The 26,727-nt window shown below is 36.1% G+C and overlaps 1 pseudogene; it reads left to right on the plus strand.

Moving 5' to 3' along the window:
* Positions 1 to 20,053: 20,053 nt before the first annotated feature.
* LOC136067887 (probable RNA methyltransferase At5g51130) lies at positions 20,054 to 26,189 on the plus strand (annotated as a pseudogene).
* The last annotated feature ends 538 nt before the right edge of the window (positions 26,190 to 26,727 follow it).

Here is a 26,727-nt window from a genome sequence, read left to right on the forward strand (position 1 = left end):
ACTCGGCTAAGATGGGTGGTTATACCATGCCTTCCACTCTTATGGCCCTTGCGGATAAGAGTGATGACTCTGACGGTGCTGATGATGCTAATGATGATGATGATGGAGATGATGATGATGGAGATGCTAGCTCTTTCAGTTCTCATGAGATGTCTACTTAACACTCTTACCTTTTGTCACTTATGACAAAAGGGAAAGTAGTTTTGGTATATGAGAGTAGTCATATTTAGGGGGAGAGTTAGTATAGGACCATTTTATTAGGGGGAGTGTTGATATTTGAGGGATGTAGTGTGGAATATTTGTATCTTTTTCTTTTCTCTACTTTAGATACATTTATTTCTTGTATATGGGTCTTGTAACCATTATTGACATACATTGTACTTATTTTCTTTATATGTTGATGTATTTTTCTTTCACTTACCTTTACATGTGTTGTTTCTTTTCTCTCTTTATGCATATACTTCTTATTACTTGTATGCAACCTATTATTTCTATTTCACAGAAAAATGCCTTGATGAGTTTTGTTTAAAGTGTTTCAGAAATGCAGGTTGTCAAAGTCTACTTGCCATAAACTCTCTTCTTGCAAAAATTAACTCTCTTCTTGCAAAAATTTTTAAGAGTTTGTGTTAGAATAGATTTTATTGTATGTAACAAGTGAATATGAGTTGAGTGATTTATGACTTCTCTCATATCTCATTTGTTTGTTATGGTTTTGTCACAGATTGCCAAAGGAGGAGATTGTTAGGATATATGTGATTCATTTCTTAGGAACATATGTCACTATTTTATGTAATTGGCTAATCCTTTGACAAAACGCACTTTACTTGTATTTGGGTAGATTTAGGATGTGTTTAATACTTCAAGAAATTTTTTTTCAAGATCAAGTGTTGAAGTCATGCAAGTCTGTCCAAGATTCAATTTTGAAAAGTGCCCATCATTAAAGCTCAACAGCTAGCCATCTATCGAGCTTGAAGAGCTGTTCCAGCCCCGTGGCTCGACAGCAACTCGACAGATAGGGTATCTGTCAAGGTTTATGAAAAACAGAATTTCAGTTCTGTTTTGATTCTAATCCATGATTATGTGTTTGAGTTTTCTTTTCTCACAACCCTAGACATATAAAATGATTATTTTAAGGGTTGTTAAAGGTGGACACAAGTTGCACAAGTGTTGAGCAAAGTTTGTTCAAGAAAATTGTGACCAGAGACAGAATTTGCCCTAGTTCATATTTCTTGTGAAGAAGTTGCTGTGTTTGTACACCGTAGGGTTTTGTGACTAAGTTCACGCAATTGGTTAGTCATGTACTGGGAACCGTGCATTACAATGAGAGATTATCACTACAGAACAAGTCCAATTGGGTATTGGGATAAGGGTTCAACTGTAGGTTGATATAAAGTACTGAGATTACTTTACTTGTAATTGCTTGTTGTGATAATAGTGGATTCTCGGAAGTGGTGACCTTAAAATCACCCGGTGGGGTTTTTGTTGTGTAGATTTTCTCCATTCATAAACAAATCACCGTGTCAATTTATTTTCCGCTACATACTTAATTTAATTGGTGATTTGTTTGTGCTACCACGTGTTTGCATGTTTTTGATTAATTAATTAAACTTGGCTAATTAATCAATTAATTCATCACAAGGGGTCAATACATTTTTGGCCTATCACTATTGTTTTTGAGTTGTGGTCTATGGTGTTCACTTTGTTTGGTATATACTGGGCAATGCCATAGACTGTGGTTGAGCTCCTTGCATGGTGGCAAGGAAATTTTGGTCATTATCGTAATGTTGTTATCTGGATGGCTGTCTCACATTGTTTGATGTGGTGCATTTGGCAGGAGAGAATCGGTGTTTTGAAGATTATGAAAGGGCAAGAGTCGACTTAAAACTTTTCTTTTGTAAAATACTATCGGATTGGATGCCTATCATAGGAAGTCATTTTGGTTTTTCGATTTATGATTTGATGGATGCTTGTAATTTGTGTATTTGATTATTTTGGTCCCATACTATGTACTTCTTGTATACTAGGGTTCCTCATTTTTATGACTTTGAATAAAATTTTCTTTGCTTGTAATAATAATTAAAAAACATAATAATAATAAAAAAAAAAAACACCTTCGGAATCTGATCTTGGAATAAAGAAGAGACGGTTTGAATCATGATAGCTTCATCCACATTATTTGAGGATCACAACAGCTTCTAATAAAAATCAATCACAATATTCTTGATTTGGTCAACTTCTTCTACTCAATTCCCAGAATCATCCAGCAAGCATTTATTGACATTTCTTTGTTGCCAAGTCTTAAGAAGCTAGTGAAAATAGGAAGAGCTATTATCCCCCAAGTTAAGCCATTTATTCCTAAATTTTTTTCCTGAAAAAAGCCTCCTCTGCACTACTAATTGAAATGTTCTCATGGAGTAATTCATCCTCTACCCTTTTGGATTGCAAGCAACAGATTACAACATTAACCTTTGAAAGTTCTCAAGCTTTCCTCTTACCATCTCAACCCTTTGAGTGATCCCATCCCACCACCCCCCCAAAATAAATCTTTATTTACTGTTTTCAGCTTTACCTTAGTTGCCTTTAACTTTTGGTATAGTTTGAACATAGGAGTACCACTTACCTCAATGTCCCAAGCTTCCTCAACCCACCTAAGGAAATCTTTATGGTCACACCAATAGTTCAAAAATTTAAAAGGTTTGGGCCCATAGTTTTTACTGCCACCTGTGGAAACCAAAGTAGCCAAATGATCTGAAATGCCGGAGGAAGAAACTCAACTACACACTGTCCAAAGCATGAACCCCATTCTTGGTTAATCAAAGCACAATCAAGTTTCTTAGCAACAGATTCTTCCTCTGATTGTCTTTTACTCCGTGTATAGAAACACCCTACAGCAGGATGATCCCACACCTCAAGCTTGTCCAAACATGAATTAAACTCGTCTTCATAACAAGCAATAGTCAAACCACCAAGCTTTTCATTTGCATTTCTAATCACATTAAAGCCAAATCCAAGAAAAGCCCCACTTTCCTGCAAAACTGAATTAAATTGTCCCACAAAATTTTCCTCTCAACACTCTTATTAGCCCCCTGTATAAAGGAAGAGTAGCACATTTTATCCTTGAATTTTTATTTTTATTTTTATACGGTGTATGACTTGAGGAATTATTTGGCAAATATGTACAGAAAACATGTCCCCTCTCCACATAACCTAAATTCTTCCCAAACCATGTTGAGAGACACAAAAACAAAATTTCCATCCATGTAAAAAAGAGTTCATAATCTCTCCAATTTTCTCCTCCCTTACTCTCGTTTCAACCAAGCACACCAAGTTGACATTCAACTTCTTCACCTTTTCCTTAACCTCCTGCTTCAGGGGACAATGGAACCCACTGATATTCCATATTAACCAATTCATGACCCACTGGTATGAAAGGAGGGAGATCCCTTCTAACTGATGAATCTCCAACAGTACAATTAACATTCTTTGGTTTGGCTTTAACAACCATTTTTGCACTACATTTCAATACCTTTTCAATTACTTCTTGAACAGTAAGAATTGAAAAATTCTTTTTAGGAGAATTATGATTCCTCAAACTGCTAAGTTACAATCCTTTGCCTCAGCGGAATTAAGAACAGCATACATATTACTTGAGAGAAGAGGCTTTGGAGTTACCTTAGGACTATTAACCTTCACTTGAGCTTGCTTTCCCCTTATATTATCAGCCTTCGCTTCATCTACAACCTCCTTAGCCTTAGGAACCCATTGTCTCTTAGTCATCCTCTTTGGATCAACAATTTCAGTATTACCACAATTGGCAGCAGTGTCCAAAAAAAAAAAAAATATTGCATTTTGGACACTTCATGGGGGATCCATGGGTACTCAATCCCAACAAAAAAAGAATTACCATTCCCCATATCAACTTCAATCTCCCTAGGAAACTCAGCCTCCAGATCAACCTCCATAAAAACCCAAGTAAAACTGAGCCTTTGATTCACTTCAATTACAGTATCAGCGTACAAAGGCCTTCCAACTCCACTGGCCACATGCCCTAAACGAATGTGATTCCGATACTCCATAGGGAGATGATGAATTTTTATCCAAATAGGAATTTTCCTTAAAGAGAGATCAAGAAATTGCATTCTTGGCTGTCACTTACACAAGATGGGTTTGTTTGCAATATGCCAAAGTCAAGCTTCAAGAACAGAGTCTCTACTTCGAGTATCTGGGAAACGGAATAAGAACATGCCATTATTGAAAGCAAATAACTCCACAAGATCATATTGACCCCATAGACCCTCCACAAAACATTTCACTAACAGGAATGAAGGAGCCTTGTCAAGGAATTTCCCAATTAAACTTGATTCCCATTTAGCAATACCCTCATCCACAGCCTCCCCAGGTGGTTGAGCAACTACTTTCCCATTGATTATTTTCAGCTCAAAGAATTGCAATTGAGAAGAGCTATTAGATTCATTCTGAAATAGAGACCTCCAGCTGTTATTAAACTTGGGCTCTTCACTGTAAATGATGTGGAGATAAAAAGAATAGGAATGAGGAGAATGGAATTATTTTCTGATGATTAAAAATACTTAAATCAAAAAGAGTAAATGGATCAATTCACATATTGTGAATTGATTACTCAAGAAGAATTAATATTCAAGCTCAGAAGCTCTAAAACCTCTATAAAAGAGGACGGAGGGATGCTGCCTAAACAGTTATCCACTCAGATAAAGACTACAACATCCATTGCTTGAATAGATGAATGAGGAGAAGGGAATTTACCTACTAAAGTTCTTTATGTACTGGAAAGCAATCTATGGCATTAGCATTTGATAATTGATGAGTTTGGAGGCTGAGATACATCCCATGATGCTACTCTAAAATTAGCTTCATTTCTTGCAATTAATATTTTGAAAGATATTTTGTTAATTTAAGCTTCGTAATGCTTCTATCTTGGTGAATATTGAAGCATAATATGGTGGTCGAATTTAGGGGCAGAACATTCTGAGGTGCATGACTTGAATGTGCTATTTTATTTATAAGAAACAAATGGGAATATGAATGATCAACCCCCCAAAAGAACAATGAAATAAATCAATAAAGGAGTAGGATTGATCGCATTGATAAGATCTAGTGTATTGATTGTTTGACTTGTGAAATCTTGAAAAAAGTCATGTTTATCTTAAGTTATGCCTTCCTTTTGTTTTGTTTTGCTTTGGGTGTGTGGCGCTGTTTGAGAATTAAGTTGACAACATATGTGAGATATATAATATCAGGTTTAGCCATGTCTTTACTCAGACCGATGTTATCATTTCTTTTATACAGCAAAAAGGTGTCGCTGCCAAAGCATTCTTGGAATTGACATTGATTCTGGAAAGATTCTATTCATCTTAATAGCCATTTGGATACAACTTATCTTCGTCTGCGTTTATTTATTTTTTTTTTAGAAACGCGTTTCAGCTTTTCCAGTGGGTCCCATGCACTGTTCAGGGGATCCACAAACTTTTTTTTTTTTTCAACAAAACTTTCAAAGGGTAAAAAATGAGCTTAAAATATTGATTTGTGTGCTTGAAATGATCTTTAAAGGGCACTAACATTATTAATACCTAATGCCGGACAATATCAAATCAGGGGATAAAGGGGAAAATTGAACAAAAGTAAAAAAAGGATAAACCCTAAGAATCAGCATTTAGGGGTTTGCCTGGCATCAACACCAAGAATAGAAAACTTAGGAATCAACACATAAGTTGCTAGGAATCAGCACTAAGAAATTGTAATTCTTCCAATTCAAATTTCATTTCATCAAAGTCCCTTTGATAAGAGTACATAATTTGTTTTTATAGGAATACGAAACCCTTGTTCTAACAGGCATATGAAACCCTAATTGACTTATTACAAAAATAACCGACTTTATATAAAAATACTCATAAATCTATTTAAATACTAAGGCCTAAAATAAAATACCATAAGAAATACAACTGACTTGCAAAATAAAGTAAAACAAAATAAAAATTAAGATTTTTTTTTTGGGTCTCCCGCATAGGAAAGCACAAGTGCGGCTCCAAGGGTGTCGCACCCTCGTCCGACTCACACTGACATGGCTGCACGCACGTCCATGGCGAGTCCACCTTTTTTTTTTCTTTCTTTTTCGTATTTCGTTTTGGTAAATACCGACCGAAATTTAAGATTCTGTCGACATGAAGTTTTTACTTTAAAAAAAAAAAAAAATCTTATAACCAAAATGAATCTTGTATTCTATAGAGCCTATACACCTAAAAATAAAAAATAAAAAAAGATACAAGAAATGAACAAACGTACCTATGCAACTACAACAACCAAAATAAATAAATAAAGTCCCAGTGATAAATTTGAGAGTGAGAAGTGGAGAAGATGCACTATTACTGGGTAGTCTGGGTTTATTGGGTTAAAGAAGCAAAGAAATTACAAAGAAAGAGGAAGATAAACAAAATATAAAAGATAAAAGTGGCATAAAGATGTGATGAAATTAAAAGTGAAAATTGTAGAAATCGAGGTAGAAGACGTGTGTGAATGACAAAAAAATAAAGGGAAAAAATTAGAAATAGAAAGAAAGTGAAGTATGGCTTGAAATAGAGTTGGTAGGGCAGTGTGCTTAGCTAAAATGATGAAGCCATTGTCCACCTTATTTCAATTTTGCCACTTTTTTCAATTTTTTGCATAAAAAAAATTAATTAGTATTTTAATTAAAATAATATAATGGTTTAAGTGAATTGATTAGATCAATTTTAAAGTAGCAAGTTTTATAAATGTATGAAAATATAACATTTATGTTTCTTAAAAAGTAATAGGATATGAAATTATATATATATATATTAGGAACCCGAAACATCTTGAAACGGTATATTGAAATAGGCCGATATCAAAATATTCCGTTCCACTAGACAAACCGAAACGGTGTCTGGAACGGTATTCTTAACATTTTTTTTTTCTTTTTAAGTAAAATTTTTTGTCAAAACGCACCGTTTTGACATCCTAGTTTCAAGAAAAAACCCTAAACTCATCTTAAACTCTCTCCGACTCTCGTTCTCTCTGTCTCCTCTCTCTCTCTCTCTAACCCATGGCTCTCCCTCAAACTCCCTCCATCTCTCTCTCTCTCTCTCTCTCTCTCTCTCTCTCTCTCTCTCTCTCTTATTCACTTTATTATTTACTATTGCTCTTAAATTAGTATATATTTACCATCATATGAAAAAATATGCTTAGTAATATATAAAAAATATAAATAATAATTTATTAATAAATGTATCCCGCCGCACCCGCACCCTACTTTTTCAAAAATTGCTGAGTCGCTGCACCGCACCTGCACCCGAACCTAAATCCGATCCCGTGCCTGTCCCGCATCAATACCTCTTCTTTACACTGAGGCGCATTCACACGAGCTTTTCTACATTCCTCTAGTAATACTTTCTAGCATTTTTCTCTAGAGGTATCCAAACTTCTGCAAAATGGATGCTTTAGTAGCATATTTTTATCTATAGGCATGTGCAGTATTGAAATAAGTGCATATAAAGTGCCCACATTCTTGTTTTTGGTTATATATTGACCTTATAGCCCCTAGATAAAGATAATCCGACATGTCTGTTTCCCAAGCTTGATGAGTCTCTTAAACTAAGATCTGGATGTATGTGTCTGACTTTGATTAGAATCAATGCCTAGCTTGAACACTTTATTTTTGAAAACCTTAGGCCAAATCCTAGCCAAACATACATTGTTTCAGGTTGGGTTACAGAAAAATAATTTTTTTTTAAAAAATTACCTAATTAACTTAATGCTACCTAATCTCTCTCGAATCATTTAGCACTTATGTGCCTCAATTTTCTAAATGTAAAAGTTTGTGGATAAATATATGGACACAGATTTCCTCCAAACAGGTTTGGAGGAAATGTTGCAAACAGGGATAGCTGTCCCTTAAAGAAGGTGCACATGACCCATTTAGGTGTGGAGTTGTTAACCCTAACAGCGTTAGCCACACTTTCTCCTCAAACACACATAGCCTCACGCCTCTCTCTCATCTCCTCCACCTTTGTTTTCTGAGCAAACTCAAACCAGCAAGATCTTATGAGGTGGAATCGACAGCGGCCATGTGCAGTAGTCGCTGATCTCATCAAACAACTGGATAGCCTCTCTCTCTCTCTCCTTAAACTCCTCAAACCCACGTCTCAACCTGAGGTTCTGAGGTTCTGACCGACAAGAGCTTGTGAGGCGGAATGGACAGCGGCCACATGTAGCAGTTGCCAATCTCACCGAACCAACTGGACAGCCCCTCTCTCTCTCTCCTCAAACTCCTCAAACTTGCGTCTCAACCTTCTCACCTCTGTTTTTCTCAAAACCTTAAACTGGCAAGAGAATCCGGCCACCTATTGCACATGGCCAACCTCTCTCTTTCTAATCAAACCCACCTCTCTCCTCTCTCTTTCTCTCTTATCCCTCTTCCCAAACTAGCAAGAGAATTCGGCCACCCATTGCACACTCTGTTCCTCCGCCAATTCCACCCCATCCCTTCTCTCAATCCGTTAACAACCTTCTCTTTCTTTGCCATTCCCATCCCGCACCCATCTCTTCGCTGCCAAGGACCACCGATCCTACCACCGATCTTTTCAAGGCTCCGATTTTTTCCAAGTTTGTTACCAAATCCCTCTGTATTTGAGATTATTTTGGTACGCTTTGTTTGATATATATGGATGATTTAATTCTAGTTTTTTCCTGTTGTGATAATTAGATTTATTGTTTTTAATTCTTTAAAAATTACCATTTTTAATTCTAGTTTTTGCTTGCTGTGATAATTACATGGTGTCTCCTGTTCCTAGATTTTAAATAGTTAGTTTATTGAACTCACACTGATGGGACGAATGTGTTATTTGTTATTTTAGACTCTGGTATTTCACTACTCATGTCATGTTTAGAGCATGATGGCCTCTCCATCATGAATAATTTCTAAATTCAAGCTCTTGATGCTAACATCCATCTGTTTCTTCTTGGGCAGAAATATAACCATTTCATTCCCAAGTTTTGTTTTCTACTTGCAAGTTGATGACACCTAAGTTTCTAGCTTACATCAAGTTGATAGTATTTAGCTGGAAGAGCTTGTTTTTCTCTTACTGCCAATGTAGTTGGAAGTGCTTGGTTTGACCATTTTAGCTTTTGCTCAAATGGGTCTGAGCTATTTGTTTGTTGGTTGGTCTCACTGGGAATTAGAGAGGAAAGGAATTCTCTGGCATTTCACCATACTTGTGGTCAAATTAAGTTTGTGCTACTAGCACTTTGAGAGTGAAGCAGAAAAATTTGTAAAGTATAACATGACTTGCAGATGAGGTGAAACTAAAAGCAGAAGTGCAGAAAATTGATTGGAAATTGTAGCCTTGGCTTCCCTCAGTTATTATTATTATTATTATTATTTTTGTAAAAAGTGTTTTTTTTCCTCTTTTGTGTAAGTTGGTGATTTGTGTACAAGTGCATGGTAGCATTGATGTTTTTCAACAGGTTATCTTTGGTGATGTAATGAATGGAAAGTGTTATTGATCCGGAAAAGAAAAAAAAAAAAAAAAACCTACTCCTAAATAAAAGCAATGAACTAAAATGATACCAATCAAGTATAGTAAGTGGACAGCCTAATAATTTGTCTCTTTACTATGTATCACCTCATCAGTTAACCCTTATTTTTTGCTAATTGAAAAGATGTCAATCAAGTAGAGTGAGTGGATTGCCTAATATAGTCTCTTTATTTGTATCTTCTCATCAATTATGTGTGTTGTATGGCACAATGCACTTATCTGAGAGACACACCTATAAGATATACATCAAAAGGAATAAAAAGATAATTGTATTTTGCATATTAAGTTTTCAACTACTATGCCATAGATGGATCAATTTTTGTGGTAAAATAGAAATACATGCAACCTGGGTTTAGGGTCACTTGAAGAACTTTAATACTATCTTCATTGAGAAGGAAAGGATGGGTTGTTTAGGGATAAGCTATAGGGTTTGAGTATTCCTTATAAAGAGTGTACAATGACCCAAAAATGAAAGGACAAAATGTAAACATTTTGTGAAATCTATTCCTTAGATTGAATGGTTTCTGCCAACCAAATCTATATCTAAATTTAAAATTCCTAAATCTTAAAGAGAGACAAATAAAAAGAAAAGCTCAACAAATCTATTGCTAAATTTAAAGTTCTTGAATTTAAATTTCCATCCATATCATTCTATTGCATTCATTTAAAGCTGCCTTGTTCAAATATGCAAATACATAGATACAAAAATATAAAAATGAACTTTCCCATTGCATGTGTCAAAATTGTGCTGTCCAAAAAATCTATCCAAATTGTTAGATATGCTTTCCAAAAATCTGTCAAAGTCAGATGTGCTGTCCAAAAAATGCTGTCAAAGTTCTGTCCACTAGATGTTATATAGCAGCCAATATATTGTCCAAAACCTATGCAAAACACAAGGAAAACAGCCAATATGTTGTTTTTCAAAGCTTTTCAATATCAGGATCTATTGAAACTTGAAAAATATGCCACCAAATATAAAATAAGTGTATGGAAAAAATAACTAAAAGGAAAATATAAGTTTAAGTTGTAGCAAAATTCATAACGACTATACACACCTCATTCAAGCCATATAACCCAACGTGATCTTGTCCAACCAAAAATTCACTATCAAAAGATTCTTACATATAGCATTTAAACAAATCAATATTTCATTTTCTATGCTAATGAAAGTAACTGGGTAGTAGGATATTAGACAAAATTTATATGTATACTTGATTCAAACCATTTAACCCAACAACATTGTTTTGGCCAACCAAATTACTACAACTAAAAGATTCCTATATATGACATTTAAATAAATTTATGTGTCACTTTTTAATATCAGTAATTGTTTAATAGGATATTAGAAAAAAAATNTAGGTGTTTTAAATTCTAAATATTGTTGTTGTTGTTGCTGATCGTGACTGTTTGTAAGACTATAAGCAACTACGGTTCTTTTGCTTGGTTTATTAAAAAAATTGAATATTATTTTTCATATTGAATATTCTTAACACTATTGCTTTTTATTGGTTTTTGGATTTAGGAAGAAGCTCAAGTAAAACCTATTGATGGCAGTTCAAACACCCCCAATAAACACAATAAGGAAATTAAGGCACCAATGATTGGAATGAAATTTGATTGTGATGATAGTGCATATGAGTTTTACAAACAATATGCTCATAGAATGGGCTTTAGTGTAAGGAAACGGTATGTTAGGTGAGGAAGTGCTGGACATGTTAAGAGGAGAACATTTTTTTGTTCAAAGAAGGTGAACGAGCTATTGACAAATGTCATGAACAGGTATCTTTTCATCACCCAATTTCACAAATTGGTTGTTTAGCACAAAGGACTTGTGAACTTCAAAAGGATGGTATGTTAGAAGTTGTTTCTTTTCACGAACAACATAATCACCAATGAAACACATATTAAGATCAAATATGAAAATTACACCTGCCCAACAAGCTTTTGCGGATGATGCAGAAAAATTTGGGGTATCAATAAAACAAACCATAGATTTGTTGAGCATGCAAGTTGGTGGTTATGAAAATCTTGGGTTTTTGAATGTTGACTATAAAAATCATGTAAATTCCAAGAGGAAAGAGGCTTTAAAGAGAGGAGATGGTCGTGTTGTGATGGATCACTTTAGAAAGATGCAATTAGAAGATCCATCTTATTTTTATTCTATACAACTTGATGATGATACTCAAATTTTGAATATTTTTTGGGTTGATTCTAGATCTATAGTTGATTATGGACACTTTGGGGATGTTATATGTTTTGACACCACTTATTAAACAAATTCATATGGTCGACCCTTTGCTCCATTTATTGGGGTTAATCATCATAAACAATCAATTGTCTTTGGTGCAGGTTTACTTTATGATGAAACTATAATGTCATTCAAGTGGTTGTTTGAAACTTTTTTGAGTGCAATGTCAGGGAAACAACCAAGAACTATATTTATAGATCAATCTGCTGCAATGACTAATGCAATAGAAGATGTGTTTCTTGAATCAAATCACTGTTTATGTGTGGCATATTTATCAGAATACTACTAAGAGTCTACATCATATATTTAATTCATCAAGCCAATTTCGAAATGATTTTAGTAATTGTGTGTATGATTTTGAAGATGAAAATGAGTGGAAAGTTGCTTGGAATTACATGCTTGAGACATATGATCTAACTGATAATCCATGGTCGCATGAAATGTTTGATGTGAAAGAGAAATGGTGTATGGTATATGGTCGACATATGTTCACTGCTGATATAAAAAGCACTCAACGCAGTGAGTTAATGAATAGTGTGTTGAAGAAATACTTGAAGCCAAAACATGGTCTTTTGCAATTTTTTGGACATTACTCTAGAGTTTTGTCTGATAAGCGAAGTCAAGAACTACAAGCAGAGTTCAAAATGAGACAAACAACACTAGTTTTACTATTTGATTTTGAGATGTTGAGACATGCTGCAAAGTTGTACATACCGTTTCCTTACACTAAAGCCCATTCTATGAGCATATTGTTTGTAAAACTCATATGCACTATCATCACAATCAAATTTCATTCCAATCATTGGTGCCTTAATTTCCTTATTGTGTTTATTGGGGGTGTTTGAACTGCCATCAATAGGTTTTACTTGAGCTTCTTCCTAAATCCAAAAACCAATAAAAAGCAATAGTGTTAAGAATATTCAATATGAAAAATAATATTCAATTTTTTTAATAAACCAAGCAAAAGAACCGTAGTTGCTTATAGTCTTACAAACAGTCACGATCAGCAACAACAACAACAATATTTAGAATTTAAAACACCTAAACATCCTTCAATAGAAATTATAATAAAAAACTCCCAAAAAATAAGTAGCATATAAAATCCTTGCCACCAAATAAATACCCATTCAAAACCAACAAAACCATATGCTCTTAAGCTATAGAACTCAGCTATGTCCATAATCATACTAACAAATATTCAAACTTCAAATATAATGCAATTTGAGAAACCAATTTGAGGAAATAATTATCTTTAAAAAAACAACGTATTTTTTTTAAAAGAAAATCAGACCTGAACAAATTGAGAACCATTGTATTTGTCACTGTCAGGGAGAATGCCAAGACACGATGGAGTGGTGGGAGCAGTGGTCCTTGGCGGTTAATTTATGGGAATGGCATTAGCTGAGTGAGAAATTGAATGGGGCGGAATCAACGAAGGGGGAAGCGGATGAAGAGGAGGGCTATCCAGTTGGTCCGGTGAGATTAGGGACTGCTGCATGTGACCGCCGTCCATTCCGCCTCACAAGCTCTTGCCGGTCAGAGGCATTTGAGGAGAGAGAGAGAGAGAGGCTGTCCAGTTGTCCGATGAGATTGGCGGCTGCTGCACGTGGCCGCCGTCGATTCCACCTCACAAGATCTTGCCGGTTTGAGTTTGCTCAGAAAACAAAGGTGGAGGAGATGAGAGAGAGGCATGAGGCTGTGTGTGTTTGAGAAGAAATTGTGGCTAATGCTGTTAGGGTTAATAGCTCCATACCTAAATGGGTCATATGTGTTGCACATGACCCCGAGCTGACGTGTCTCCTTCTTTAAGTGACAGTTGTCCCTGTTTGCAGCATTTCCTCCAAACCTGTTTAGAGGAAATCCATATCCTAAATATATTCATGAGTTGTTTGATCACAACTTCATTTTATTTTATTTTATTTTCTTAACGCATTTGGGCCACTTTCAGTAAAAAAAAAAAAAAAATGCTTTTCTAAGCATCAGTAACAAAAAATGGAAACAATTATTATATCAATAGTTACTATGTATTGTTATTATTTTTACATGCTATTATAAAATTCATTTATGGTTCATATATATTTTGCTTAACCTTAATGTTCTGTTTGGTAAGATTTGTTGTCTCTTGCAATGCAGCTTGAGTGTAACAAAATGGGTTCATCTGAATTGGGGTGATGATGGATTGATTACATTATTTTCAAAGATTTGGAGACTACTTTGTCCGGTAATTTTTATTTATTCTTATTATGCACTTTTTATTTTCTTCAAATTATTGATGGTGTCTTGGTTGAGGATAGTTGGGGTTTTATGGCATTGCCCTTCGTTTTATGAAATGGTATCTTTTTTTTTTTTTTGAAAGTGGAATGAATCTCATTAAACATTAACCGAGTCCAAAAACAGAGCATCTAGAGCAGGGGGAGGGGATTCCTCCAACCATACAATATCATCACCCAACCCTCTAGCAAACTTGGCTAAACAATGAGCCACACCATTGGCTGTACGGCTTACCCACCCAGTAGACACAACACGTAGGCCTGTGCATAAACAGTGAATATCCCCATACAAGTTCCCTAGACGTGAACCATTTGGCTGTGAGCTGGAAATTTTCCTCATAACTGAAACGTTATCACCCTCAATAAGAAGCTCTGCAAAGCCCGCATCAGCAGCAAACTCCAAGGCTTTACGGCAGGCCAGCACTTCCGCCTCCTCAGGATCAGCCACCGGTGGACCCCTCGCCGCCAAAGCTGCCAACACTTCACCCTTCACATTGCGAATAACAACACCGAATCCCGTCGCATTTAAATCCTCAAAGATGGCGGCATCAAAGTTTAGCTTGAAACTATTTTCCGGCGGTGGGCTCCACTGGGCATCTCTAGCAATGGGCGTTTGAACCGCCAAGTGTTGTTGGGCTTCCCTGAACTCCTCTAGAAATTCCGTCGCCCTCTTATTCAGCCGAGACGGATCTTGCATGCTCCCACCATGGATGATAGTGTTCCGTTGGCTCCAAATCAACCAGGCCTGTACGAAAAACAATTCAAGCTCCTCGGTGGTTAATTTTCTCAGTAACTCCTCCACTAGTTGCAGTACATCAAGCTGACCTCCCACCGATTTTTGCAATCGTCTCACACACCCACTCCACACATCCTGAGCCACACTACACTCCCAAATGGCATGAATAGCAGTTTCTGCCATTCGTTTGCACAGAGGGCATGTGACGTCATCCGTAATGCGTCGTTGAGCAAGCTTCACTCGAGTTGGCAGAATGTCATGGCAGGCACGCCATGCAAAATTGCGGACCTTGTTTGGGATATGGAGTGTCCATAACTTACCCCACACCCTACATCTTCCCAATGGCAAAGAGCCCTCTCCCATGACATCCGTCTCTTTCTTTAAATCTCTGGCCAGATGGTACCCTGTTTTAACCGAGTATACCCCCTCTGTAGAGTTCAACCAAAACAGAGCATCATGTGTATGCCGGCGACTAAGTGGAATCCGAGAGATTGCCTCTGCATCGTCACGGTGAAACTTCAGTTCAAGTAGTTGCCTATCCCAAAGCTTGGCAGACCAATCAATTAGCTCCGACACCCTCCATTCCCACTCTTCCTCCACCGGTGGGTGTAGCACCTTATTAGTAGGATAGTTCGGAATCCATTTGTCTTTAAGTACCCGGATTTCGGACCCATCACCAACCCTCCAGCAGCAACCTTTCTTCAGGATTGGTTGAGCCGCCATAATACTCTTCCACACAAAGGAACCATTAGGTACATCCTCTGCCTCCAAGAAATTACACCGTGGAAAGTACTTTGCTTTGAAACATTTATAAAGCAGCGTGTCCTTCTGTTGCAGCAACCGCCAACCTTGCTTGGCTAGCATTGCGAGATTGAAACAACGGATATCCCTAAAGCCCAATCCACCCTCTTTCTTCGGTTTAGATAGAGAATCCCAACTCTTCCAGTGTATTTTTCTCTCATTTCCCTCCTGTCCCCACCAGAATCTTGCGCACATGGCATTGAGCTCATCACACAGCTTTGCAGGGAGCTGAAACACCCCCATAGTGTACGTTGGCAGAGATTGAGCAACGGCTTTTATCAACACTTCTTTTCCGGCTTTAGACAACATTAACCCCTTCCACCCTTTTAGCTTCTTCCACACTTTATCCTTAAGGAAGGCAAAAGCTTGATATTTTGAACGCCCAATCACAGTTGGCAAGCCTAGGTAGGATTCGAAGCGGTCCACCTCCTTAACATTCAACTTAGTTTTAATCCAATCTCGTTGTCTACCTTCTGTGTTACTACTGAAAAATATTGAGGATTTCTCAAAATTTATTAATTGCCCAGACGCCCTAGCATAGAGCTGCAATATGTCCACAATTTCTTGAACCTCCTCATGAGTGGCTCGACAAAAGAGAAGTGAATCATCGGCAAAAAGTAAGTGCGATATACTTGGAGCCCTCCTACAAATAGACACTCCATGCAACCTGTTTTCCGCCTCAGCTCTAGCTAATAGAGATGAGAAACCCTCTGCACATAAAAGAAACAGATAAGGAGATAACGGGTCTCCTTGGCGGAGCCCTCTAGACGGAGTAATGTGACCATAGGATTTTCCATTGATCCGGATAGAAAACGAGAGAGTAGATACACAACACATAACCCGCTCTATCCACACCTCTGGAAAACCCAGTTTAGTCATGATACCTTTTAGGAAAGCCCACTCTACCCGATCATAAGCTTTACTCACATCTAGCTTCAAAGCAAGGGAACCTCTTCTACCTTTTTTGCGACAATGCATGGCATGTAAAGACTCATATGCAACAAGAAAGTTATCAGTGATAAGCCGGCCAGGTACAAAAGCACTTTGCGTGGTAGCAATCAAATGGGGGAGGATTTGTTTCAATCTGTTTGCCAAGACCTTTGAAATGATTTTGTAAATAACATTACAAAGGCTAATGGGTCTATAATCCGTCATTTTTTCTGGTGATTTTATTTTAGGAATAAGAACAATCTGCGTATAATTAACATCAGGTTCCATAATTCCCTTATTTAAGAAATCCAACACTGCAGTAATCACATCATCTCCAACAATATGCCAAAATTTTTGGTAAAAGAGAGCGTTCATACCGTCGGGTCCAGGAGCCTTTGTTGGTCCCATTTGGAACAACGCCGCTTTAATTTCCTCCGAGCTGTATTCACTGGACAACAAATCCCGCATATCAGGAGACACCTTAGGATAAACCGCAGCTAGGCATTCCTCCAATCTATCACATTCACCGGCCTTGAAGATATCTTCAAAGTACCTAGTAGCCACACCTGCTATCTCTTCCACTTCCTCCACCCATACATCCTCATGATTCTTTATCCCTTGAATAAAATTCCTTCGTCTTCGTTGTGAGGCCTTAGCATGAAAGAATTTAGTATTCTTGTCCCCATGTTTTAGCCAAGAGATTCGAGACCGTTGTGCCCAAAAAATCTCCTGCTTAAGCAAGAGATCATCCAACTCCTTACTGACCAATAGAAACTCAGCTTTCTTTTCTTCAGTGCACTCATCCCTATTCAACTCCTCTATCCTCCTTTGAAGTACCTTTATTCTTTCGGTGTCTGGTTGTGTTCTTAAAGCACCCCACGCATGCAACTCCCTACCACACCCTTCAATCCTCTCTTTCAAGTTGGCCAAACCTGAACCCGTACCTCCCATTCTATTCCAACCTTCTTGGACCGCCGCTTCACAATCTTCCCATAATAACCAAGCTTCTTCAAACTTAAACCCCACATTACTCCTTGATAGGCGATATTTGGAGGTTCTTGTCTGGAGAATAATCGGCAGATGGTCTGATGCGTGAGAAGACAAGTGTGTGACCGTGCTCTTTGGAAACTTAGTTCTCCATTCCACATTAGCAACGGCTCTGTCAAGGCGCTCTTTAGTATTGGCGGTTCCGGGTCGCTTATTATTCCATGTGAAAGGGTAGCCAAGAAAGCCCAGGTCAGATAAAGAGCATTGTTCCAACACCTCTCTGAACTCATCCATCTGTTTGTAAGACGGCGGCCGATGACTAAGCTTCTCGTCGGATTGTAATATCGCATTGAAGTCACCAATGCACAGCCAAGGACCTTCCACAAAAGATGATAAGTGTGATAATAGAGCCCATGACTTAGCTTTCTGACTAGCCTCTGGCCAACCATAAAAGCATGTGAGATACCAAACAAACCCATCCTCTTCAACCACCTTTGCTAAAATATGATTCTCAGTAAAGTTAATAACATCCAATGCCACATCCTTCTTCCACAGCAGAGCTAAACCACCCCCTGCATCATGCTTTTTAACTATCAACTTATTAGGAAACTTTATCTCCCTGCAATGCTTGTCAAAACCTTTTTTATTAAGTCTTGTCTCCATTAAATAACAAACCGTGGGTGCTTGATCCTTCAAAAGCTTTTGAAGGCTCCGAACTGTCCAAGGGTTCCCAAGCCCTTGGCAGTTCCAGCACAAAAGCCTCATTGTGACTGGCCAGGGTGTTCCGACACCCCAGCCTTTACAAAAACTTCTAAATCATTTTGTGTTTTTCCACGCTTGGAACCATGCATCCCTGTACTGTCTGCATTCTCCTCCTCCAGAATGGCCGACGCACATCTCTTCCCCAGATACGTGACTAGTTCTCCTTTTGTTTCTTCAACAGGCCCACAATCCATGCGAAGAAGCCTATTCCACTTGGGCCGTGGCTTACTAGGCCCATTCTGTGAAATGGCCGGCCCTTGCTCCCCACTAGAATTTGATACTTCCCTTATTTCAGCTCCATCTGGCCCCACCACGTTACTTTCCAAACACGTTGAATCCATTAACTCCGTGACAGTTACGTCCCCCTTAATCATGCATGCATTAACTCCCTGAGAATCCGAGTCAGTTACTGAAATTTCGCCACCCTCATTATTGCTCAAATCATTGCCATTTTTGTCTGTTGAAACGTCTCCCTCCGCCGCCGCCTTGGTTTGCTGTTTCCTAACCCGGTAAGGCACATCCTCCGCCACTTCAGCCCTGTGTGTGTATCGGCCATGTCCACCTTTAGGTGGAGACCATGAGCGTGCCCCCATAGACTTCAACCAGTCACCGTACTGACAGTCCACTTCGCCTCCATTCTTCGATGCCGCAAAGAAACCAGCGCAGTGACGAACATCGTGACCCATCAAGCCGCAGTAATGGCAGAACATCGGAAGCCTCTCATACCTATAGGTCACCCACGTACGGCCACCCTCCGAACCTGCTATAAAACCCCCTCTCCGGATCGGTTTTGATAACGGTAGCGCGACCCTGACCCTCATAAAGAGGTTCTGCAGTTCCTGTTTTTGCTTCCTTTCAACTTCCACCACCTCCCCAAGCCTTTTCCCCACCTCTGCCGCCACCTTGGGAGATACCATGTCAAATGGAGCCCCCCAGATTTGGACCCATAGAGAAATAGTCTCAAATTTCACATTTTTGGCCGTCATACCTTTTTGCCACCTACGTAACAATAAAGCTTGGTTATCAAAAGACCACGGACCCCCTTTGAGCACCCTCTCCAAGTCAAACTCCGTGTGAAATTTGAATTGGAAAAGGTTTAGACCAACTTCAATAACCTGAACACCATCGTGTAAGCCCCACGCCTTCTTAATCGTATTATACGCCGCCTTCTTGTTGAATGGTTTGCATGTAAGAAATTTTCCAATTAAACTCTGTTCGCAACTTTCGATTTCATCCTTTCTTTCTGCCTCGGAGACCACTATAACTTCTTCCTCTTCCGTTGTAAGTTTCATATTCTCCAAACTATCGATCACCTCATCCGCCATCGTGCAAAACAAAGGAAAAGACAGACCCTTGGTGCGAGCCAAGGGAGGGAATAAACTCGTTCAAGGACGAGAGAGAGAGCTCCTACCTAGAGGAGAAAAAAGGTAAAAAAAAAAAAAAATCATCTTATATTCATAAAAAAAAAAAATAATTACTCTTGATTTGGACGGAATAGATTTCATTTTTTTTATGAAATGGTATCTTGAACAATATATTCAAGAGTAATTATTTTCTTAAGCAGGGTGGTGTTCCTGTGTTGGAACCTCAGCCTTGGAAGTCATATGAAAACAATCGTCTTGTGTTCGAGGTAATCATTTTTATTTATTTTTTTTGCATCTCTAAATGATATCTATTTTATGTATGCGCAACTAATTAAATGTTTATTTATTAATTAATGTAATCATAAGAGATGTTGCAAACCCTAGACTGTTGCATTCAGCAGTTATACACAATATTTATGACAAGGGAGCCTCACAGGAGGCTGTATGTCATGGGATTCCTTTTGTCTGTCATTAATCATTTGCTACTAGGCTGTAGCATTAGCTTTTCAACTCTCAAGTCTCACTAGGATGCTGTTGATGATAACCAATCAAAAAACAATGAATTGCTGGAATCTTCACCAATTAAAAAAAAAAAAAAAAAAAAAGCTTTTCTAAGCATCAGTAACAAAAAATGGAAACAATTATTATATCAATAGTTACTATGTATTGTTATTATTTTTACATGCTATTATAAAATTCATTTATGGTTCATATATATTTTGCTTAACCTTAATGTTCTGTTTGGTAAGATTTGTTGTCTCTTGCAATGCAGCTTGAGTGTAACAAAATGGGTTCATCTGAATTGGGGTGATGATGGATTGATTACATTATTTTCAAAGATTTGGAGACTACTTTGTCCGGTAATTTTTATTTATTCTTATTATGCACTTTTTATTTTCTTCAAATTATTGATGGTGTCTTGGTTGAGGATAGTTGTGGTTTTATGGCATTGCCCTTCGTTTTATGAAATGGTATCTTGAACAATATATTCAAGAGTAATTATTTTCTTAAGCAGGGTGGTGTTCTTGTGTTGGAACCTCAGCCTTGGAAGTCATATGAAAACAATCATCTTGTGTTCGAGGTAATCATTTTTATTTATTTTTTTTGCATCTCTAAATGATATCTATTTTATGTATGCGCAACTAATTAAATGTTTATTTATTAATTAATGTAATCATAAGAGATGTTGCAAACCCTAGACTGTTGCATTCAGCAGTTATACACAATATTTATGACAAGGGAGCCTCACAGGAGGCTGTATGTCATGGGATTCCTTTTGTCTGTCATTAATCATTTGCTACTAGGCTGTAGCATTAGCTTTTCAACTCTCAAGTCTCACTAGGATGCTGTTGATGATAACCAATCAAAAAACAATGAATTGCTGGAATCTTCACCAATATTTGTGTCTCTCTTCATGCTCTGATAATGAGCATATCTAAGCTTGTTCATCTACAATATGAGAGAGGGCTCATGTTCTTTTCATTTTTTCCCTATACTTTTATTGAAAAAGGAATCCTTTTTACTAGAATCTGAGGTTAGGTATACAGTAATATGAATTGATTTTTTTGACCCATGAAAAAACAAAAAAAAAAAATGAATTGAAACCTTTCAAATTGTTGGCTTAGTGTGATTTTTTTAGATCCTTTATAATATAATGGATTAAATTTTATTGATTAATTATGCTAAGGGTCTAAGGCATTGCTTTGCACTAATTTTGTAGACAACAGCAATGAATTATAGGAGTATTCTATTCCGTCCAGCAAAGTTTCAGGAAATACTTCTAGATAAGGTAAGTTTTAAGCTCTTGTTCTATCTCTAGTGCTAAAGTTGAAATTCAGATGATCTGTACATAGACATTTTGACTTATTCAGTTGTTTGTCAACATCCTCAGATATATGATGATTAACACAAAAAATCTATTTTTGATAATGAAGATATTGTTGGAAAAACTGATTTTGCATCTTATACAAAACAAACAGTGGAAGCAACAATCATGAATCTACTTCATTGATGAAAGATAACATGTAACATTAAATTCTAGAATAAAGAATAGAAAGCGTATTTTGACGTAGTAAAATTCAAAACCAAGACTTGAGAATACCTTTAATCTTCATCTCAATTCCACATGGTGCCTAAGAAGTGTGGTCTCTCAATCAGTCTTTTTGTACATTGATTCTCAAAGAAAGTTCTTCTTCTCATTATATATGAAAAATTGTTTTCTTTTCTTTTCATCATATGTACATATTAACTACCTTGGTAGTTCCTTTATTTAATAACTCATATTAAATTAAAACTGATTATCTAATTGGGTTAGCCTTTTGGACCTACCCAATTGGGTTTTAGTTTGTAGCTTGAGATGGGACCAAGGGGAACAAATAAGACTCTAGCTCTAATGGGCCTTGAGCTTACCTGTCAACTCTTGACAGGTCCAAAGTTACCATTAATTATATTTAATACCACTATATAAATATAATTACACTATAGGCCTTATTAATATATTATATCCCAAAACTCTAATAATATCATATGACCCCTCCATGAAATATCCATAGTGAACAAAGTCATAAAGAACTGTCACTTTGTAAACAACTATTTTATCTTTGAGTATCCGGTTCAATCTTTTAGTTATTCACATTTATTGAAATCCAATTTCAATAAATATAAGTTTTCGTAACTCCTTACTATAGTGGACGCCCTGAATAATCAGTTCTCATTAAACTTATCTCAAGAGGATATTTCGTGTCTCTATATAAGAGATAATGGATTCCATCTTGAGAATATGTATTCCCTCAATACTACGTGTGGTTACCCAACATACTGAGGTTTTGACCATAAATATTAGATCTCACTCCTAATATATCAAAGTAACCTACATTTCATGATATGATTCACTATCCTCTTAGGATTGAGAATCTATGAAATTAGAAGTCATGAGATTAATTATTCAAGTGACAATTATTGATTGAATAATTAATCTCACAGCGGTCCAGTTCAATATGTCTTAACTCTTAAGACACATCAACACATTAACTAAGTCTTCACTTCCATGATCAAGACAAATCATCTTAGTTAATGTGTTATAGTATTCACAGATGAAATGCCCAATTTCATCACTGACTATGAACTATGTTTTGAGTTTACAAAGAACTTATGATTTATATCTTCTGTGATTAAATCACATAAATCACATACAATGCATCTCAAGGACTATGATAATGTCTCATTAGTTCATTTATAAATAGTCTCATATAATTAAACAATTTAATTATTTATGACATGCCAATAAATTGGATTTTAGGGCATAAACCCCAACAATCTCCCACTTGCCCTCAAAGACAATTTACCATATATCCAACACTTATTTCCCTTTAGAGTAATTCATAATCACTCTAAGGCAAGGTTTAGAAACAAGTTTAAGCCAGATTTATTGCATAAATTATATTTTCTTCTACTACATCTGGCGTACTCATATCTCTCTAATGAGGAAATACTTACGCTTAATGTATTTCTTCACCACCTAAGATGAATACATATCTTGAAGTCTAACTTCATGAATCATAATCAAACTACAAGCTAGTATTTGTACAACTAGTAACCACCAAATCCTTACTTTGGTGGACAAGCATATAATCCCTTATTCTCCTAAGATATTTGAGTATATGATTTACTCCCACTAAATTAAGTGATCTTAGATTCAATTGATATTTGCTTACCATGTCCACTGCAAAATAAATATTTAGCCTAGTATATAGCATAGTATAAAGACTTCCTATTAATATGGTATAAGGAATCGTCTTAATATGCTCTTCCTTTTATATGTCTCAAGACTATAGTCCTATATAAAGGAACTTTAAACCTAAATGGAAAGAATCCTTTCTTGAAGTATTACATGCTATACTTGGTTAGAATCTAATCTATTTAAGCAGTTTGAGATAACCAAACATCCTAATTTCTGAATTTTAACAAAGTTTAATTCTTAGGATGTGACTAGTCTTTCCCAAGTACTTTATATCTAACTGGACTAGACAACAAAAAAACTCCATTGATAACAATAACTCTACATCATTCTAAATGATTAGAATGTCATCAATATACATTAAGAAATTTATTATTCTATATAACTTTTACACACATAAGGCCTTTTAATACTTGATCAAAATCAAACAACTTGATTGTTTGATCAAAGATGATATTTCATGATTCAGATGCTTGCTTTAATCCATAAATGGACTTTAAGCAACTTGCATACTAAACACTACTGGTTTATTGTTATGAACAAGTCTAGTTACATCATATAAATGTCTTCCTCAAGATTGCTACCAAAAGAAGCTTTCTTGATATCCATTACCATATTTCATCCAAATGAAATATAATGAATAAGAGAATCTAGATAGAGTCAAACTTGACTATTGGTAAAAAATCTTTTCATAGTCGAACAATTTCTTTTTGAATAAATCTTTTCGCCACTAATCTTGACTTTAAAGGTTTACTCCTTCTAATCTATCAATCTCATTTTCTTGTAAACCTATTTGAAAACAATAGGCTTAATGCCATTAAGCGCCTCTACAAGTTCTAGACTTTAAATAGAATTTAATTCTATTCACATAACCTTGATCCAGTTATCCATATTCATATCATCTATTGCCTTTACGTAAGACCGAGGATCAAATTCATATCCTTATAGAATGACTTCAAAAGTTTATTCCAAAAGTATGAATCTATTTGATAATCCTCCCACTTCGATATTGTACCGGTGTAATAGTTATCTACAGAATAATGTCTTGTGATGTATCTAATACAACCATCTCATTTCTAAATGTATTTTATAGTTGTCCTACAACAAATACTGACATTTTTCTTCTAGAACAATCTACCTTTAAAAGAGCCTTATTCCTCCTTTATATATGCACTAACTTGAAAAAGTCATTGGAACTTTATTCCTTTACCCAAAAAAAAAAAAAAAAAAAAAAAAAAATTGTTGGAAAAACTGGTTTTGCATCTCATACAAACACACAGCGGAAGCAACAATCACGGATCTACTTCACTGATGAAAGATAACATATAACCTTGAATTCTAAATAAAGAATAGAAAGCATACCTTGATATAGTGAAATTCAAAACCAAGACTTAAGAATACCTTTAATCTTTATCTCAATTCCACATGGTGCCCAAGAAGTGTGGCTCTCAATCAGTCTTTTTGTACGTTGATTCTTAAAGAAAGTTCTTCTTATTATAGAGAAAAACTGTTTTCTTTTCTTTTCATCATATGTACATACTAACTACCTTGGTAGTTCTTTTATTTAATAACTCTTATTAAATAAAAATTGATTATCTAATTGGGTTAACCTTTTGGGCCTACCCAATTGGGTTTTAGTTTGTAGCTTGAAATGAGACCAAAGGGAACAAATAAGACTCTAGCTCCAATGGACGTTAGACTTATCTGTCAACTCTTGACAAGTCCAAAGTTACCATTTATTATATTTAATATCACTATATAAATATAATTGCACTCTAGGCCTTATTAATATATTATATCCCAAGACTCTAATGATATCATATAACCCCTCTATGAAATATATAGTGAACAAAGTCATAAAGAACTGTCACTTTGTAAACAACTATTTTATCCTTGAGTACCTGGTTCAATTTTTTAATTATTCATATTTATTGAAATCCAATTTCAATAAATATAAGCTTTAGTAACTCCTTACTATAGTGGGCGCCATGAATAACTAGTTCCTATTAAACTTTTCTCAAGGGATATTTTGTGTCTTTATATAAGAGATTATGGATTCCATTTTGAGATTATGTGTTCCCTCAACACTACGTGTGGTTACCCAACATACTGAGGTTTTGACTGTGGATATTAGATCTCGCTCCTGATATGCCTCTCAAGATTAAGAGTCTATGAAATTAGAAGCCGTGAGATTAATTTTTCAGGTGACAATTGTTGATTGAATAATTAATCTCACAACGGTCCAGTTCAGTATGTCTTAACTCTTAAGACACATCAACACATCAACTAGACGTCTCCACTTCCATGATCAAGATAAATCATCTTAGTTGATGTGTTATAGTCTTCGCAAATAAAACGCCAATTTCATCACTGACTATGAACTACGTTTTGAGTTTATAAGGAACTTGTGATTTATATCTTTTGTGATTAAATCACATACAATGCATCTCAAGGACTATGATAATGTCTCATTAGTTCATTTATAAATAGTCTCATATAATTAAACAATTTAATTATTTATAACATGCCAATAAATTGGATTTTAGGGCATAAACCCTAATAGATACCTGATATTTATTGCAATTGCAGATTGGATTTAGAAAGGTATAAGACATAACTTCCTACTTATCAGGAAGCAAAGCTAGATTCAACAGACCTATTTTGGTGTTCCACAAATGACTCATCTAGTAAAACAACATCTTAAACACGATTCCCCTAGTATATGTAATCATTTTTCTATCTTTGTAGAGGTAGAATATGTTGTAAAATTTAGATAGCTATGTTTTAATTGGTTGTTGATATGTCACTATAGCCTAAGAAAAAATCAATCATACAATTCCGCAGGGATGTTCAAAAAACTTGGATGAAACTTGCGTTTATATGGCTCGACTCATACAATGTGGATCTCCATCGTGTGCTCTTGGTATGGAATGGGATGGGATTACCATCTCTCTTGCCTCAAGACTTCATAAAGCAATGATTAGAGGGGAAGCTAATTTTATCAAATATGAGGTCCACTTTGTTCATATTTTTACTTTGCTTGTTTTTTTCTCATGGGAGTGGTGTGAGATGAGACCATTACAAGCATAGCAAAAGAGTTCCTTTTCCTCTAGTTTTGTTTTGCACATACAACCGTAAGTATTATAGATATGTTAAGTTGTTTGTTAAGTACTATCCTGTTATTGGTTTGTAACTGATACAGCCTCTGTGATTAAGAAGCCTTGTAATTTTTGATTCCGTATAAGTGAACCTAGGTTCAAATCCGCGCTTCTCCATTTGCTGTAAGGATTTTTTTTTTTTTTTTTT

Source organism: Quercus suber, unplaced genomic scaffold (genome assembly GCF_002906115.3).
Source record: "Quercus suber isolate HL8 unplaced genomic scaffold, Cork oak 2.0 scaffold_90, whole genome shotgun sequence".
Lineage (NCBI taxonomy): Eukaryota > Viridiplantae > Streptophyta > Magnoliopsida > Fagales > Fagaceae > Quercus > Quercus suber.